Source organism: Dipodomys merriami, unplaced genomic scaffold (assembly GCF_024711535.1).
Source record: "Dipodomys merriami isolate MVZ:Mamm:240054 unplaced genomic scaffold, mDipMer1.0.p SCAF_194, whole genome shotgun sequence".
Classification (NCBI taxonomy): Eukaryota; Metazoa; Chordata; class Mammalia; order Rodentia; family Heteromyidae; genus Dipodomys; species Dipodomys merriami.
Genome location: NW_027203315.1, coordinates 1,368,811 through 1,386,537, shown reverse-complemented (window position 1 = coordinate 1,386,537; position 17,727 = coordinate 1,368,811). Strand labels below are relative to the sequence as shown.

Sequence of the window (17,727 nt, the reverse complement as noted above, 5' to 3'; positions counted from 1 at the left end):
CCATCCTTCTTTCTTCTTTTTATTTTTTTCAGTTGTAGGTCTGGAACTCTGGGCCTAGGTGCTATACTCAAACTCTGGAGCTCAAGGCTAGTACTCTAACAGTGGTGCCATATCGCCATTTCCAGTTTTCTAGTGGTTAATTGGAGATAAGAGTCTCACAGATGGTCCTGTCTGGGCTGACTTTGAACCTTTATGCTCAGATCACAGTTTCCTGAGTAGGTGGGATTACATGCATGAGCCACCACCATGTGAGTTCACTAACTTTATTTCTCTCTTTCTTCTCTCATTGTCTCTTTTTCTCTCTGTCTCTTTTTCTCTTTCATTCTCTCTGCTTCTCTTTCCTCCATTTGTCTCTTAATTTTTCTTTTCATCAAATGGTTTATTTGGGAAGTAGATTTTCTTACTGATCAGTTTTCTTTTGGTGATGTGGCTCTTGGAATTGACTTTTTTCTTACTTATTATACAGGAAAATTGTTGCTAAACATAAAATAATTTGAGTTTCCCAGATTCTATTATCTTTCTCTGGTTTAACCTCATTTGATGTGGTTCCTGCAATTTTCCTTTTTCTTCTTGCTCTGCTTGCATATTTGCATTCACTGACATTATAACATAGAAGCTTGTTGTGAATATAAACAATACAGTCACTATGGTTTTCGTATTTGAAATATCACTAATGGCAAATTCTGACATACATTTGCTAAGTAGTAAACTTTAATCTCAGGAACTTCAATACTAAATAGCATGTGTGACAATGTATCCTTTGGAATCTAGTGGAAGAAATGGTTCAGGAATATGTGACACATTTGAGCAATAGTGAGTGAAATCATCTGCAAAACATTCACAGATTATAATAATTTGTATTTTTGTCCATATGTGTTTGTTATTAATGCTATTTGTAGTGTGTATTTCCAACTAAACACTGTTTTAGCATGTGTTCAAACACTTTCAGTTTGTTTGTTAATTTAGTAGGTAAAATAGATATGTTTATCGCCCATATGTCTTCACAGAATCCAAAATTGATTTTCCCATGTTTCTTTTGAGGACAGGTCTTGCTATATAGTCCAGCAAGCTCTTTTTTTGTTAAATAAGTTTATTTATTGTGAAAATACCATACAGAGAAGTTACACTTACATGAGTAAGGTAATGAGTACATTTCGTATTAAGCATTGTTGCCTTCTACTTTGTTTTTCCCCTACCATCCCAGCCCTCCCATCTCATTGACTACACTCCCTCACACTCTTCCAGCAAGCTCTTTATCTTTTTATGTAGCCTAGGCTGTCAACTAATCTTTCTTGAGTTTCCCAAGTCCAGGGAGAATAGTTGTGTTTCAGACTGTGTGTGGCTACATTAGCCATTCTTATGTGTACAGTTCATTGATAAAACACTGGGCCACACTGTTGTGAGGCCATTCCATCCATCCATCTACAACACTTTTCATCTTCCATCTTTGAAGCTGTTTAATCATTGAATAGGCAGCCCCTGTTCCTCTCTATCCCACTCTCTGGAATCATCCTACATTTGGGCTCTACAAATTTGTTTATCCTTGGAGGCTCAGTAAGGGAAATTATACTATGGCTGTTCCTTCATGACTGGCGTGTTTTATTTAGCTTATTTTACTTAAAGTTCATCCCTGCCATAAAATGTAGTAAAGTTTTCTCCTTTGAACACATTTATTGTTTTACATGCTTCAATGTTTTCCTTATTGTGAGTAGATTATGAGAAGTGGTTCACCAAGCATTTGATGCACTCCCTGCTTTATCTGCTGTTGCACAAAAGCATAGAAATGCTGGACCATGTTCCTATATAATTCTATATTTAGTTCTTTTTAGGACTCTTAGTACCATCTTTGATAGATTGTTTGTTTGTTTGTTTGTTAGGTCGATCAAGGGGCTTGAACTCCAGGCCTGAGCATAGTCCCTCAGCTATTTAGCTCAAGGCTAGGGCTCTACCACTGGAGCTACAGCACCACTTCTGGTTTTCTGATGGTTTTATTGGAGATAAGAGTTTCACGGATTTTCCTGCCCATGCTGGCTTTGAACCATAACCCTCAAATCTCAGCCTTCTGAGTAGCTATGATTATAGGTGTGAGCCACTGGCCCCTGGTTTCATCTTTGATATTTTTACATACATGACAGAAATGCACCAAGGTTCACATCCTTTTCACATCTTTCATAGCTTTTTTTAGACTTTGGGAGTATTTTTGTTGTTTTTATTTAAAACTATGTCCATAATAGCATGTATAAAATAGTTATTTTATTGGAATTTTGATTTGAATTTTTCTCATGACTACTGATATTAAACAACTTTTATATTATAATCAACTATTTGTGTATGTCCTTTTAAGAAAAATCTCTTCAATCTTTTTCCAACTTTAAAATTAGATTTTGTTGTCTAGGTTACTTGAAGGATTTTCTTTATATTCTCTAATTCATATTGGTTAGCAATCCATTTAGAGATATATGCAAATATGTCTCTCATACATGCTTTTTTTCCTTTACTGGTAGTGTTTTTCAATATACAAGGTTTTAATTTGTATGTATTTATTTTTTTTATTTATATATTGTAGGTCATGGGGCTTGAATTCTGGGCCTGAACACTGTCCCTCAGCTCTTAAGTTCAAGACTAGCACTCTACCACTTTGGCCATAGCACCACTTCTGGTTTTCTGGTGATTTGCTGGAAGTAAGAGTTTCACAGCTATACCTGCTCAGGCTGACTTTGAGATTGGATCTTCAGATCTCACCCTCTTCAGTACCAAAGATTAAAGGTGTGATCCACCAGAGGCTCACATTGTTTGTTTGTTTCTTTGTTTTTTCTATGAGGTACTTTTGGAGTTCTATTTATGGGGTTACTGTCAAATCTTGCTTTATTTTTTTTCTTTTCTTTTCTTTTTTCTCAGCAGCGAGTCCTGAACTGTACACCTGGGTGCTGTCACTCAGCTCTTCAGCTTAAGGTGAGTACATTACAGATTCAACCAAAGGAACACTTCCAACATTTTGCTTATATGGTGCTGAGGAATTAAACCCAGGGCCTCATGCATGATAAGCAAGCACTCTACCACTGAGCAATCTTCCCAGACCAGTTACTGTCAAGTATGATGCCATGAAACTTTCCTCCCCTTCTCTCTTCTCTTCTTTTCCCTTTTCCTCTTTTCCCCTCCTCTCCACTACTCTCTTGTCCTTTCTTCTTCCTTCTTTTTCCTGACCTTTTGCTTCTCTTCTTTTCCCCCTCCACTCATCTTCTTTTCCCTTTATATCTGAGATGAAGACTTGCTAGTATCACTACAGTTAGGTTTCTAACTTAGAAACACAGTAATACACATACCGCATGGTTTTCTTGAGCTACTATTTGAGCTTGAACTTCAGGTCTCACAGTCAGTCAACTTCCTCCCTCACTGTTGGCACTATCACTTGAGCCATAACTCTAACCTGTTCATTATCTGTTTAGTTTGAATTGTCTATCCAGGCTGGCTTCCAGATCTCAGTTTCTTCCTTAGTAGCTAGGCTAAAATGACAGTCTTTAGCAAGAAGTACTTGCCTTGATTTTTCTTTCCTCAACATTTAACATTAACACTTAATTGGATACTACAATGAAATAGTTTATTGTTACTGGTTTATGTAGAAGAAATATGCAACCTAAACTGAAATAGTTTATCTTTCAAATTAAGTGTTGTATTGTGTTTCTAACAATTGTAACTGTTCTAACTGTGGTAGATTTTCTTCACTAAGCAGATCATTTATGCTGGAGGTATTGTTTTATAATTAATGTAATTTAATCTTATCATTGAAGTGATATATAGATAGATACAATGTCATCAGTGAGGTAAAAAATACCCTTCCTTTCATACAGTGTCTTCCATGCCTTCACTCTCTCCCAATCTCTCCCTCCTATCTCTACTCTTGAGTTGTATATTTTACTTTCATCACCCTATTTCCCTCACATTCTATGGCTCTGCCACACCCACCAGAAGATATACATGTGAATACACCATACATAATTAAAGCAATTGTTTTTATTTCACAAGTGAAATAAGAAAGTAGCTCCCTTTAATATTGAATAGATCACAATGAAAGCATACATATATTTTTACATATTCATTCTAGTTTCCTTCTGTTTGTTTTACTGTTAGATTATTAGAAACATATTGTTGGATTTTATTGTATTTATATCATAGATTTATTTGTCATACTTTTTTCTATACAAATTGTCTTCATATCTATTCTCAGTGTGTCTGTCTTGGTAAATATAACTGCATAGTGCTTTATAAACAGCATTTAGTAAAGATAATGCCATCCATGAGTTCCACTGACCATTTTTCTAGTTATTCAGTCATTAAGATGAGTATTTCTTCTCCAATCATAATGATAGATTAAAGAAATTATCATTCTTTGGCCTTTTAATCATGTCTTTGTAGACTTTACTTTTCAGAATAGAACTTATGTTATACAGATTTATAATTTGTCTGTTATTATCAATGCTCTGTATCTGTGGTAACAAAAATTGTACTGAGGTTCTTTTCCTTTCATATTATGACTACTTGTATTTTTCAATATTGATTGTTGCTTATGGTATGTTTATATTGATTTACTTTTATTTCTTGATAATTAATGTATGTCTTTTTGGCTTATTGAGTTTTTTGAGTAGGTTTTCTTCTGTTCAAATCAGACAGTAACTGATATAGTTACTATTTTTATATTACAATATTAACATGGTTTCATTTTAGTTATTACTTTGCTATTTATTATGTTTGTGTCATCTGATATGTATTTCTTAGTTTGCTTTCATGTAACCTGCACACATCTTTCTATACAGTGCAAATCACCTCTAATATAATCTCCAGGGAATCTGTTATACACTGTAAATCACCTCTGATACCTATTATAATTTAAATCCTACTAAATAGTTGTTACAGTGCATTAATCATAGGATAATGCCAGTTTTTTCAAAGGCTGCATGTTTACTATAGGTGCCATACTTTGTCAAGTCTTTGGGTTCTATGGTTTGTTGCATCTGTGCAACAAACAAATATGTAAGGCCTAATATATTCCTTTGAAAATGCTAGTGTAGGGGTTGGAAGGGTGGCTCAGTGGAGAGTGCTTCCCTTGCATGTATGAGGCCCTGGGTTAGGTTGCCCAGCACCACATAAACAGAAGAATCTGAAAGTGGTGCTGTGGGTCCAGTAGTAGAGCAGTAGCCTTGAGCTGAAGAGCTGATGGACAGAGCCCATGCCCAGAGATCAAGCTGCATGAATGATGAGAAGAAAAAACATACCACAAATAACATAGTGCATAAAATAATATGTAAAGGTGCTGGACACAAGTGTCTCATGGTAGTAAACCTGAGACCCGAGGATTGAGATTTCATCCAGCCTTTTGGAAAAGTCAATGAAACTCTTATCTAAATTAATCGCCTAAAAATCCAGGGGTAGATATTGATAGATGGCTCCAGTGATAGATCCTTAAGAAAAAATGGTCAGGGACAGCATCCAGACAATGAGATCAATACCTAATATTGGTATATTATACTGTGTTATATGGAAATAAATGCTACTTTTAAAAAGTGGATGGAATTGTGCAAAAATGCATATTGTTCAATAAGTAATGAAATCAATGAAATCAATCGAGTAATCAATCAAGTAATGAAATCAATACCTAGCTTAAGTAACTTTGACATACATATATATATATATGTATATATAGATATATTCACATATATCTATATATATAGATGTATATATGTGTATATGTATATATACACATAGATGTATATATGTATACACACATATGTATATATACATAGAAGTATATATGTATGATATATGTACATATGTATATACATATGTATATGTACATATATATGTATATATAGACATACATATGTATGTATGTACAGATGTATATGTATATATATCAACTTTACAATAATTTTTTTGGGGGGTCTGGTTGAGGGGCCTGAACTCTGGGCCTGAGCGCTGTCCCTTTCTGCTGGAAGTGCTCTGAAGTACAGCTTTGCACTCCATAGTCTGAGCCAAGAGGTAGAAGCCCAGCTTCTCTTTTTCAGGGGAACTTGGGAGCTGAAACATGAATCAATCTGAGGCTCCTAGCCAGAGTCTGCCCTTCCCATCTTTCCCCAGTCTGGGGTGGATGATATTTTCTGGGCACATAGGATTGTGCTGCCATTACCACTTGTTCCTCCAGGTGCCAGAAAGTGGCTCAAAAACCTCTGATTTTTGAGACAAGGAGAGTCAGGAGTTGTGCGCTTATACTTCTGAACCTAGAGATTCTGGTACTCACGCATTTGAGTTCATAAACTTGCTTTTTGTGAATTGAAGCCAATGAGTGGTAAACATTCCTTGAAAATGTCTTATATAAACATATTGATCCTCTTTTCATCCTCTGCACTTCCTATGGCTATTGAAACTTTCAAAATGCTGCTGGCACAGATATACTCCAGTTAATGTGTCTCATCTGACAAATTACAATTTCTCCACTAATACAATTAGTCTATTTTATATCACTTAAAATGAGAGAGCCTGGCTGGGCAAGTTGTTCAGTGGTAGAGTGCTTGCCTTGCTTGAATGAAGCCCTGGGTTTGATTCCTCAGAATGACATAAGCAGAAAAGACCAGCAGTGTACTGTGGCTCAAGTGGTAGAGTGCTAGCTTTGAGCTGAAGTTCAGAGGGACTGTGCCCAGGCTCAGAGTTCAGGTCCCACACTGACAAAAAAAATGAGAGAGATTTCCTATACCTGTACACCAAAAACAGTTGTTAAAATATAATTTGAATACAATACAATGCCATTGATATGTGTCTGCCTGTCCTGATTCTTGAACTCAAGGTCTGGAAACTGACCTTGAAATTATTTGGTTCAATGATAATGTTCTACCACTTAAGCCACATTTGCACTTCCCACTCCCTTGGTAGTGTATTGGAGATAAGTCTCTCAGATTTTCAGATCCCCCTGGCTGCAATCTGTGGTCCTTGTAGGATTCCTTCAAGTCCATCCCAGGGGTCCACAAGCAGGCACAGGAGAAATATTATTATAAGGTTTATTAGAAGGACCATATTTCCCAGGAGAGGGAGCACAAGCATTTTTCCCTCTTCAGGTTGCAACAGGATCTGGGGGGTAGGAAGTGACTTAAGTACATGCTCAGGTGAGTCTGAGATGAGAGAGGGAGTGGCCAGCTGTAGGGAGGGAACTCTAGGTCTGGGAGGAGCTCAGGTCTTGGAGGAGCTGAGAAGTAAAGGTGAGTATAATACTAACTTTCCTCAGATCCCAGCCTTCTGAATACCACCACGTAAACAGAAGAAGCTGGAAGTGGTGCAGTGGGTCCAGTAGTAGAGCAGTAGCCTTGAACTGAAGAGCTGAGGGACAAAGCCCAGGCCCAGAGACCTAGCCATGTGAATGATGAAAAGAAAAATCATACCACAAATAACATAGTGCATATAATAATATTTAAAGGTGCTGGACACAAGTGTCTCATGTTGGTAAACCTGAGATCTGAGGATTTAGATTTCATCTAGCCCTTTTAGAAAGGTCAATGAAACTCTTATCTACAATTAATCACCTAAAAATCCAGAAGTAGAAATTGATAGATGGCTCAAGTGATAAATCCTTAAGATAAAATGGTCAGGGACAGCACTCAGACAATGAGATCAATACCTAATATTAGTATGTTTTACTGTGATATATGGAAATAAATGCTACTTTTAAAAAGTGGGTGGAATTGTGCAAAAATGCACATTGTTCAATAAGTAATGAAATCAATGAAATCAATCGAGTAATCAATCAAGTAATGAAATCAATACTTGGCTTATGGAACTTTGATATACATCTATATGTACATATACCCATAAGCATATATATATATATATATATATATATATACACAAAGGTGTATGTATACATATACATATATATTCACCTGTGTATATATAGACATATATGTATGGATGGATACATACATACATATATATATATCACTTTCACAATAATTTTTTAAGAATGCAAAAGCAACAGAAACATAGAATAAATTTTCCTATGGATGTAGGTAGCATTTGGAGCAGGGATGGTAAGCAGACATGGTATAGACGGTGAATGTTATTTTTAAAAGTTTGTGTGTGTGTGTTTGTGTGTGGTGTGTTTATCAATGAAACTTGCTGACATTGGGTTTTTTGTTTTCATTTGCTCATTTGTTGTTGTTGTTGTTGTTTCACATTCCTGGGGCTTGAACTTAAGGTGTGAGAACAGTTCCTGAATATCATTATGCTGAAGGCTACCACTCTACCACTTGAGCTACAACACCAGTGCTTCTAGGGGTGTTTGGTAGTTGTTGTTTTTTAGGTACTGAGAAATGAAACCCTGTGCTACATGCATGCTAGGCAAGCACTTTATCACTAAGCCAGCCCCAACCACACTGTTTAAGAAAGGAGGCAGGGCTGGGAGTGTGGTTCAGTGGTAGAGTGCTTGCCTTGCTATATGAGGCACTGGCTTCCATTTCTCAGGACCACATCAGCAGAAAATTCATTGTGACTTATCACCAATTAAATGCCAGAAAACTAGAAGTGACATTCTGGCTGGAAGTGGAAGCATGGTAGCCTTTAGTGAAAGGATAAGGGAATATGCCATGCCCTCCCTGAGTTTAAACCCCACAACCAACAATTAAAAGAAAAAAGAAACAACCAAGAACAAACAAACACCTAAATACCACTCATTGCCTTTGTTCTTCTATTTTTCTTTGTTCTTGTATCTGTATACTTAATGTCATTCCATTTTCTACTTTCTTCCTTTCACTTTGGGGGATTGAACCTTGGGACTTGTACATGGAAGGTGGATACTACATACCAGCCTATTCTTTCTTCTTTTAACATAAAAAGTCTGCTTATAGGACAAGCAAGGTAGCAAAGTGGTACAGGTCTTGCATTGCATGAATGAGGAGCTGGGTTCTATTCCTCAGGTCCACATGCACAGAAAAACCTGGAAGTGGTGCTGTGGGTCAAATGGTAGAATGCTACACTTTAGCAAAAGCAGCTCAGGGACAGCACCTGGCCTCTGAGGTCAAGCCTAAGGACCAGCAAAACAAAAAGTCTGCTCATTTAGGCAATACTTCCCCTGCAATTTAAAAGACAAACTTACAAGTGACTTTAGTTCACTTTCAATACTACTGTCTTCCTTTCCAGTGAGTGCAGGGGCTGCATACAGAAGAGACTCTATGCCTCTGCTGTCACTTGTAAACTAGCTGTTGTACAACAGTAAGCAGCAACACATACATTTCTGTTCTTATTATTTTAAACACAATGGGCTTTGTCAAGGTAGGTATAATAAGTGAAGGAAACCTTTCTTTTTCACTTATTGGTTGTGATTGTAATGGATCTATCTTGCTGTGGACTTAAGTCTGACACTCTTGTCATTTGACTTCTCTCTGAACTACTTTTCAATTTGTTTTCTTCTTAGTACACACACACACACACACACACACACACACACACACACACACACACACACACACTCACACAAATATCCTGAAGAATTTTAACTAGTTCATCAGACAATAGTTTTACTACCGATTCTTCTTGTCCACAGCAATTGTATCATCTACATAAGACAAGACAATTACATTAGGCCACTGGCTTAACTTGACTAACAGGTCCCTGGGTCAACAGTCAACCGTGGTGAAACCTGGGCACAAAATGTCCCATGCTAGATTTGCCATGTGGTGCTGGTGGTGTACTGATGGGTAGCACAGGCCCTGTTCTGGGCTCCTCACTCTTGTCCCAAGGCGCTTGCCAGGCTTGCATATTGCATGAAGACTTTGGCACTGTGCTCCTCTCCTCAACTGGCTCCTCACCAATCTTTTCTTTCCTGTACCTTCCATTTTGAGTTCTGGCCTAGACTATGAGCCCAGCCAACTTCCAACACACCTGATGAAGTCTCCACATCAAACTATTGGTAACAAACATTTAAGTTAGAATGCACATATAAAGATTTGGCTTGGTTTGGCATGACCCCATGGACAAGTGAAGTAAAAATGGTTAGCTGTGGATGCCCCAGGTAGTGATTTTCTCAAAGTACTGACAACTCTATAACAGGGACTTCATAGAAGGATGTTTCTGATCAAGATAACTGAAAGAAAAAAATGTAAAAGAACCTCACAATTCACTGAGGAAACTGAAAAGAGAGGTAATGGTAAGATGTTTCTCAAAGGAGCAGGAAAAATGTACACTTAATATTATGCTAATTATGGGAGGAAAAATGACCTAGAGGTGGACAACAATAAAGATATAAGTGCTCAAGGTAATGGAAGGAGGCCTTAAGTGGTACCTGCATTCTATTGAAAATCCTATGATAGCCTTGTTCAGTACCCACTGTGCTCAGTATCCCAGCTTCTGTCCCTTCCAGTCACTCTGAGATGCATCATTCCAGGTTAACCTCAGGAAGAGACAAGGATTCACCTAATATTCTGCTCTCTCATTGGGATCAAGATTGCTTGGGAACTGGAGGGTTTTGGTTAAATACTTAGATCTCTGGAGAGCAGACTCTTCAGGGTCATGACTTTGGGTCATATGAACTGCCCCTGCTGATGATATCAGAATGTTCTGTAACATAGATGTGACTATGTTTGTGTACTTTATCCAGTAACATTCAATGAATGGCTATTGAAAATAATCTAATTTAGAGTTGAAATCTTTGAACAAAGGCAGAACTCTTCTAAAGCCTAACTTTGGATATTGCTACAGGATGAAACTTGTGATAGGACTGTTGACATTCTGAAAAATTATATAACTGAACCCACTCTTAGTGATTAGGTTTAAGGTGGATATAAACCCAAGGCATGGTTCACCACTTTTCTTCTCAGGAAATAGGAGCTTTTAGAATGAGCTGAAACTAAACATCCACTCATTCACCTCTGGGAGTGGCCTTGAAATAAAGTGCAATCCATTAGGGAAGAACAGCAAAAGTGCTTCTACACATCTGGACAGAACAGACTGAAAAGAGTATATCTCCTACATCTGTGTGCACACAGTAGAAGACCATTGTGTTCTCGTTCAAATATATTGGTATTCTGAGATCTTAAATAATCAATATTGACTCTCTATGATACTGTTTCAAGTATACTGAAATATTTGACCACATTTTATATGTTGAGATCTCTCTTGGAATGTCTAATTCCATACCTTACAGATGGGGACCACATTGTGTTTCATAGTAACTTGAACCTCTCCAAGGACCTATGAACTAGTCAGAAAGATAAAGGAATATGCATGTCCATTCACATGACAACAGATAGCAATAATTTGTGACATTTTATCATTACCCAGGCGTATAAGACATTTCAATATCAACTTCAATTGACGGACCATGACTATACCCTATAGAGTATTTTAGGTTTCTATAGGAATGGAAACTTTCCTGCATGAAGGCCAAATAACCCATATTTACAAAATATCTTCCCCAGCCTTGAAGTTCTTTCTACTCAGGGCCTTGGTACTGTCCTTGAGATTTTGTAATAAAGGAACAAATGTGATGACAGTCTATCAACATGATTCACAGCACTACTTGGGGGAAATTTGGTGAAAATTGGTGATAACAGTCTCACAGCATTACCTACCTAGTTGGTCTTTCAATTGTGATTTTAAACCTCATACTCTATAGCAACTAAGAATTCTGATATGAAGCACCAGTGCCCTGTTAGATCAGGAAATCTTAACTACTTGATCTAAGAACTCATGGTTTCCACAGAATAGGATATAAAATTAATAACATCATATAGACATAGGCAAAGGTCCTTTTGCAATCTCAGTAAAGGTCTGTTTACCTATCATTCTGTAAACCACATCCAAATTCTTCCACTAAATATTTGGAAGAATGCATTGTTTGCACAGATCATATTAGTGGCCGTCAGGTTGAATTCAGGGGCAAAATTTGTGAGGCTTCCTTTACCTTCTATATCAGATGCCCTTTTGTATCACTGATTTTTCACCTTAGGGTCTTGCTTCTTTGTCTGGGCCTTTCAACACACTAATTTTATAATTACATATCACAAGTAGCAAACAAGATAGGCACATATGACCAGATCCATGCTTTTATTAGCTAAGATACCATTTTCATGAAGCTTTTACATGGGATGGCCTACAAATACTATCTTTCCAATTTCAGCTTCCTGAGTAGCTAAGATTCCACACATGAGGGGGTGTAATTGCTCATTTTTAACCACTGGTTTTAAATTAAAAGAAGGATAAGGTAGTTTACCAATTCAGTGAGCAGTAAGTCCCTTAAATTTTGAGCTCAAGGAAAAATGTTGGCCAAATGATAATAACAAAAATAATAAAATCAAAAATAAAATGCTATGTTGAGAGCTACTTTGAATGAATGTGGTATGTTAATTCATGTCTTTCAATTACAGCTACATGACAGGCCTAGGTAGAAGGGACTCCAGTCCATGAACCATCCTTTACCAGAAAACATCCAGTTTGTAAAAATGGGATAATGAGCTATATCCAATGGCCAGTGTGTGTGTGTGTGTGTGTGTGTGTGTGTATGGTACAAGTAGGAAGCCAAGGGCCTCCCAATCGCCCTATTTTTTTAACTAGGCCTCAGTAGATAAGCAGACAGGGGAACAGTGTGAGGGAAGGGGTTAAACTACCAACATAGCTAAATCTGGCAATGTGAAGTCCACTATCCTTATCTTGTAAATGGAACCCTGGCCAGGACTTAAGGATTCTCTTTGAACAATGAAAATACATACCAAAATTGTTGAAGGTACAGGAAGCTGGAGGCAAAGCACTGAATGAAACCTCTTATTCCCAGAGAGAGATTTCTTCAGAACAGCCCACAGGGCTCATGCTTTGATTCCTAGCTTTTATGGAGGCCAAGATGAGAGAATCTCCTTTGAAGCCAGCTCTGGTTGACTTCAACTCAGTTTCTGAGTTGAACACCTCATATTGGCACAAAAACATTTCTTCATGAAAGTGTGAAAGTAGAGCTCTTCATGTAACCAAACAGCTCTGGACATATGTAGAATGACTGGCTTATATAGGATCTGGAGTCTTGGCCTTGGTTTACTAATTAGGCACTTTCTGATGTAACAGATATTTTTTCTAAATGCCTCCAGGATATCTTTAATTACATAACTATACTGTGGCAGCTACTTGGCTCTAGAAATTCTAAATTTAGGTCAACCTTTGTTTTTCTGTAAAAGAAGACAGTATATTTGTTGGAAGCCACATTTGGGAAGATGGAAAACTGGAGTCTTTATTACACAGTTAGCAGTCTGCAAGCAGCCTGATGTAACAAAGACTTGTAGTCCACAAATACACTTAGATAGCATGGAAACAGGACAGAAAGGAAAAAAAAGAATAAGAACAACACTAAGAAACCAATCAGCAAAATAAGGATACAGGTGGAACCGTTGCAACAATGAGAAGTACAAGTTGTCATGTCAAAAACGAAATTTACAACTTTTGTGGAGGGTAGGGGTGGATTGGGTGAGGGGGCAGAAGGCTGGGAAGGGATGGGAAGGGGAAACAAAGGAGGAGGCTACAATGCTTGATAAGAAATGTACTCATTATCTTGCCCATGTAATTGTAACCCCTCTATACAGTATTTTTACAATAAAAATTAAATAAATGAAAAAAAAACAATACAGTGAAAATCTAAAAAAAAAAAAAAAAAAGAAACCAATCAGCACAAGAGAGTGCTGAATTTACACATGATTACCAGAGACAAGCCAGGAGACAGGACACAGGACATGATCACAGAGACATGTACCATGGCATCTAGTGCCACTGCTAGTCCAGCCTAAATAGGGCCTAAACAGGAGGCAGGTCCACAGGAAATTCCAGTCCCAGGCACTGGACTAACAGATTGAGTAACATATCAGCCAAATGCTCACCCCTGCTTCCAGCGAACCAGCCACACCCATCAGTTGGGTGGCAAGTGACGGATGGGGGCATTTCCTTCTCCTTGCATGAAGACAAGATGCCAGACCCTACCATACACCATGTGGCCAATAGGGCACCAGCCACATCTGACCTCATTACTTAATATTACTGAATTATTAAATCAATTTATATAATGTTACAGCCTCTTTATCATTTTGTAAAATGTTCAAGAATTTGCTTTTTGTAAAAGCCATTTTTCTTGAGTCACACCTCTGAAAGATTTTCTCACATTCACCAACAATTAAACATTGTTCTTTTGAAAAGTTTATTTCTTCCTTCTTCCTCATTCCTTTCCTTCCTCTTTCCCTCTCTCACTTCCCTCTTTCCTTCTTTCCTTCCTTCCTTCTTTCCTTCCTTTCTTCTTTCCTTCCTTCCTTCTTTCTATACTTGCTTCCTTCCTTCCTCTCAGGGCCTAGAAGTGATGCTGTAGCTCAAGTGGCAGATGATTTTATTTTTTTGTTAACTTCAATTTTTGTGAGGTTTGACTTCGAGGTGAAAGACTTTCCACACATGCTAATTTCATAAGGTTTTTCTCCTGTGTCTGTTCTCTCATGGGCATTAAGGTGTGACTTCTGGGTGAAAGACTTTTCACACCTATTACACTCATATGGTTTCTCTCCAGTGTATATGCTGTGGTGTAGAATAAGCTTTGGCTTGTTAATGAAAGACTTTCCACACCTGTTGCATTCATAAGTTTTCTCTCCTGTGTGTGTTCTCCAGTGTAAAGTAAGGTGTAGCTTCTGGGTTAAAGACTTTCTACACATTACATTCATAAGTCTTCTTTCCTGTGTGTGTTCTCTGATGGACAGTGAGGCTTGACTTGCAGGTGAAAGACTTTCCACACATGTTACAATCAAAAGGTTTCCTCTTGTGTGTGTACTCTGGTGGCCAGCCAGGTTTGACTTCTGGCTGAAAGGCTTTCCACAAATGTTATACTCATAAGATTTCTCTCCTTTGTGTGTTCTCTGGTGGAGAGAGAATGTTGCCTTTGAGATCAAAGACTTTCCACAACTGTTACATTCATAAAGTTTCTCTCCTGTGTGTGTTCTCTGGTAGACAGTAAGGCTTCACTTCTGGTTGAAAGAATTTCCACACATGTTATATTCATAAGGTTTCTCTCCTGTGTGTGCTCTCTGTTGGACAGTAAGGTGTATCTTCTTGGTGAAAGACTTTCCACACATGTTAAATTCATAAGGTTTCTCTCCTGTATGTGTTCCCTAGTGGACAGTAAGGTTTGCCTTCTTGGCGAAAGACTTTCCACACACGTTACATTCATAAGGTTTCTCTCCTGTGTCTGTTCTCTGAGGGAAAGTAAGGTGTGTCTTCTGGGTGAAAAAGGTGTCACATTGTTAATATTTCTCAACTACAGGAGACACACTAGGACTATATGCAGCACACATCTTACTGGGATCACTGTAGACACTCATGTTCTGACACCCAGTGACTATTTCTGTCTTCATCCCAAAGGAGTTCCCATTATTCTTCATCAGTTCTGACTTCTGTATGGAGCTCAAATTAAAAGTTTTGATAAATCTCACTTTTTCTTCCCCTGGGTTACTTTTCATGATTGCTACTTCAGATGACTATTCATTGTGAATTTCCTGACAGGTGATAATCATATCCTCAATTTCTTAGACATCTAAAATGAATTAGAGAAAAATAGACAAAAACAAATGAGATCCATAAATTCCTTAATGTAAAGATAGTTTCTCCCATTCTGTTTCAATATTCTCAAATGTCAAAGCATTGTTTTATGCAGAATATATACTTTTCTCCACAATGTAGTAATTAAGAAAGTAGTACTGATGTTTTACAATGGAAAATAATGTTTTTCTGTATTTCAGATTTTTCTATTTTTCTCAAGGAAATATTTACTGAAGTTATTCAGCTACACACTCATAAAGCTACGATTCTGAATGCCACTCCATGGCCAGCAACACTGATAAGAAATTGTCCCTATCAGAGGATAGTAGCCCTAACATACTCCTATTTTCCTCCTACCTGCATAGTACTAGTTTAAAAGAAAATGATATCTCCTTTTCTACATTTCTCATTGTCGTTTTCTCTTTTAGAATGACTTTTCTAAGGACAAAAAGAATTGCTACCATTAACAATACTGGCACACCAAATTCAGTTTGTGTTCACGAGAATAATGGATTGACAATTCCTTGAGACAAAGGATCACCTAGATCTCTGCCACACATGACTCAGTGACCCGTCTAGCAGGCCAGGTAATTTGGTGGGGGATCCGAGAGGGCACCTCCTAAAAGAACCAAGGGGGCGAGAGAGGATCGAGACCAAGCGTATAAGGAAAGACAGAGTCAGTCTGAGTCGCATCAAGGTCTCATTTATTGGCAAAGAAACTTAGGTTTTTATAAGGAAAGAAGGGGAAGCACTGTATGGAAGGGAGGGGTGGACGGAAATTTTTTTACGGTGAAGTCAGGGCAGGGTCTTTTGGTCCACCGGTTTCGGTAATTGACTGGCCCAGCCTGTTTTAGGAAGTAATCTAGATGTACACCTTGGAATTTCCAAGAACGGCTATTTATCATGGCTTAATCAGGTGTTTGAAAAAGGCCAGAGCATTCTCAGGCAGGTTTCAGGTCTCCAACAATTCCCCCTCCTTTTACTAAAATGGCCAGAGTTGACTTTTGGCCCGGCTGAGAGGGCCCCTGTCCAATTTTGTGGAAGTACAGTGTAGGCCATATTATTGCCACAAACAAAAACCTGTCTCTGTTGTGAGTATAGGGAGGCAGAAACATTAATAACATTGTTGCACAGGGAAAAGGAGGATATCCCAACATCAATGTCATACTACCTGGGGAAGTTTATAACACTCTCTGCGATAAAACAATTAGCGCGGATGATCAAACTGAGGTAGTCACACTGGGAGGTAAGGGTTAGGGAATCTACAGTGTTACAGTCTTGTGATTAACACTTGGCCTAGTCTGCTGGGCTCATCAAATGGCCCTTATCTTGAGCCCCCTAAATCGGGAGTTTTTACACGGGAATGCGGAGGAACATACTCCTTGTTTCTTATCTTGGGTCCCATTTGGCCATTTGGGGAATTTACTTGTTAGCCCTTTAATTACGACTACAGAGCTTGTCCCAGGGCCAACATCTAGACTCTGAAACTTTTTATATATCTCCAGGGAGGGGAAGGGTCAGTGCAAGCGCAAGCAATTTTACAGAAGCAAAACCAGCAGTTAGCAATTGTAAAATGTAACTCTAATTTTTAATCTTTTATTCCCCCATTTTTCTTTGGACTAATATTAATCTTAAAATTTATGGGGTTCTTATCTCAGTCATAGGGGTGTCTCTATATTATCTTGTGGGGTGTCAGTTGTTCTCAATGCTTGGTACTTGGATCTCAGAACTAATAGAAGGACTGCGCTGATCTTTTTCTTTTACAAAAGACACCAGTCTGTTGAGTATACAAGGTCCAATTGTAACAAAAATAACAGTACCTTAGCCCCTTACATTTTTTTTCAAGGCTTTCTTTACTACCCTCTTTTTTTACGATTTTTTGAGCATCTTTGTGGCTGTAGTTTAAAACTGCCTAATTTTCCTTTGGCTTGCAGAACCTTTATCTTAGAACAGCCTTAAGGCACCACTGTGATGCAGAAGCTTGCTAGATTTTAAGGCTAAGAGTATTACCTCCACTGATAACACACTCAGGTTATTACCATACCAGAGCCAAACTAGGCTGTGACCATAGAGTGGATTTCCAGTCACTATGCACTGAAGTGCCTAAGGCAAGCAAGCCAGTGATATTCTTGTCCCCAGTATCCA

At 38.0% G+C, this 17,727-nt stretch overlaps 1 pseudogene; it reads right to left on the bottom strand.

The window, feature by feature from the left end:
- LOC138831383 (zinc finger protein 658B-like) overlaps positions 1-14,784 on the bottom strand; it is a 28,478-nt pseudogene extending 13,694 nt beyond the window's left edge.
- Positions 14,785-17,727: the final 2,943 nt, after the last annotated feature.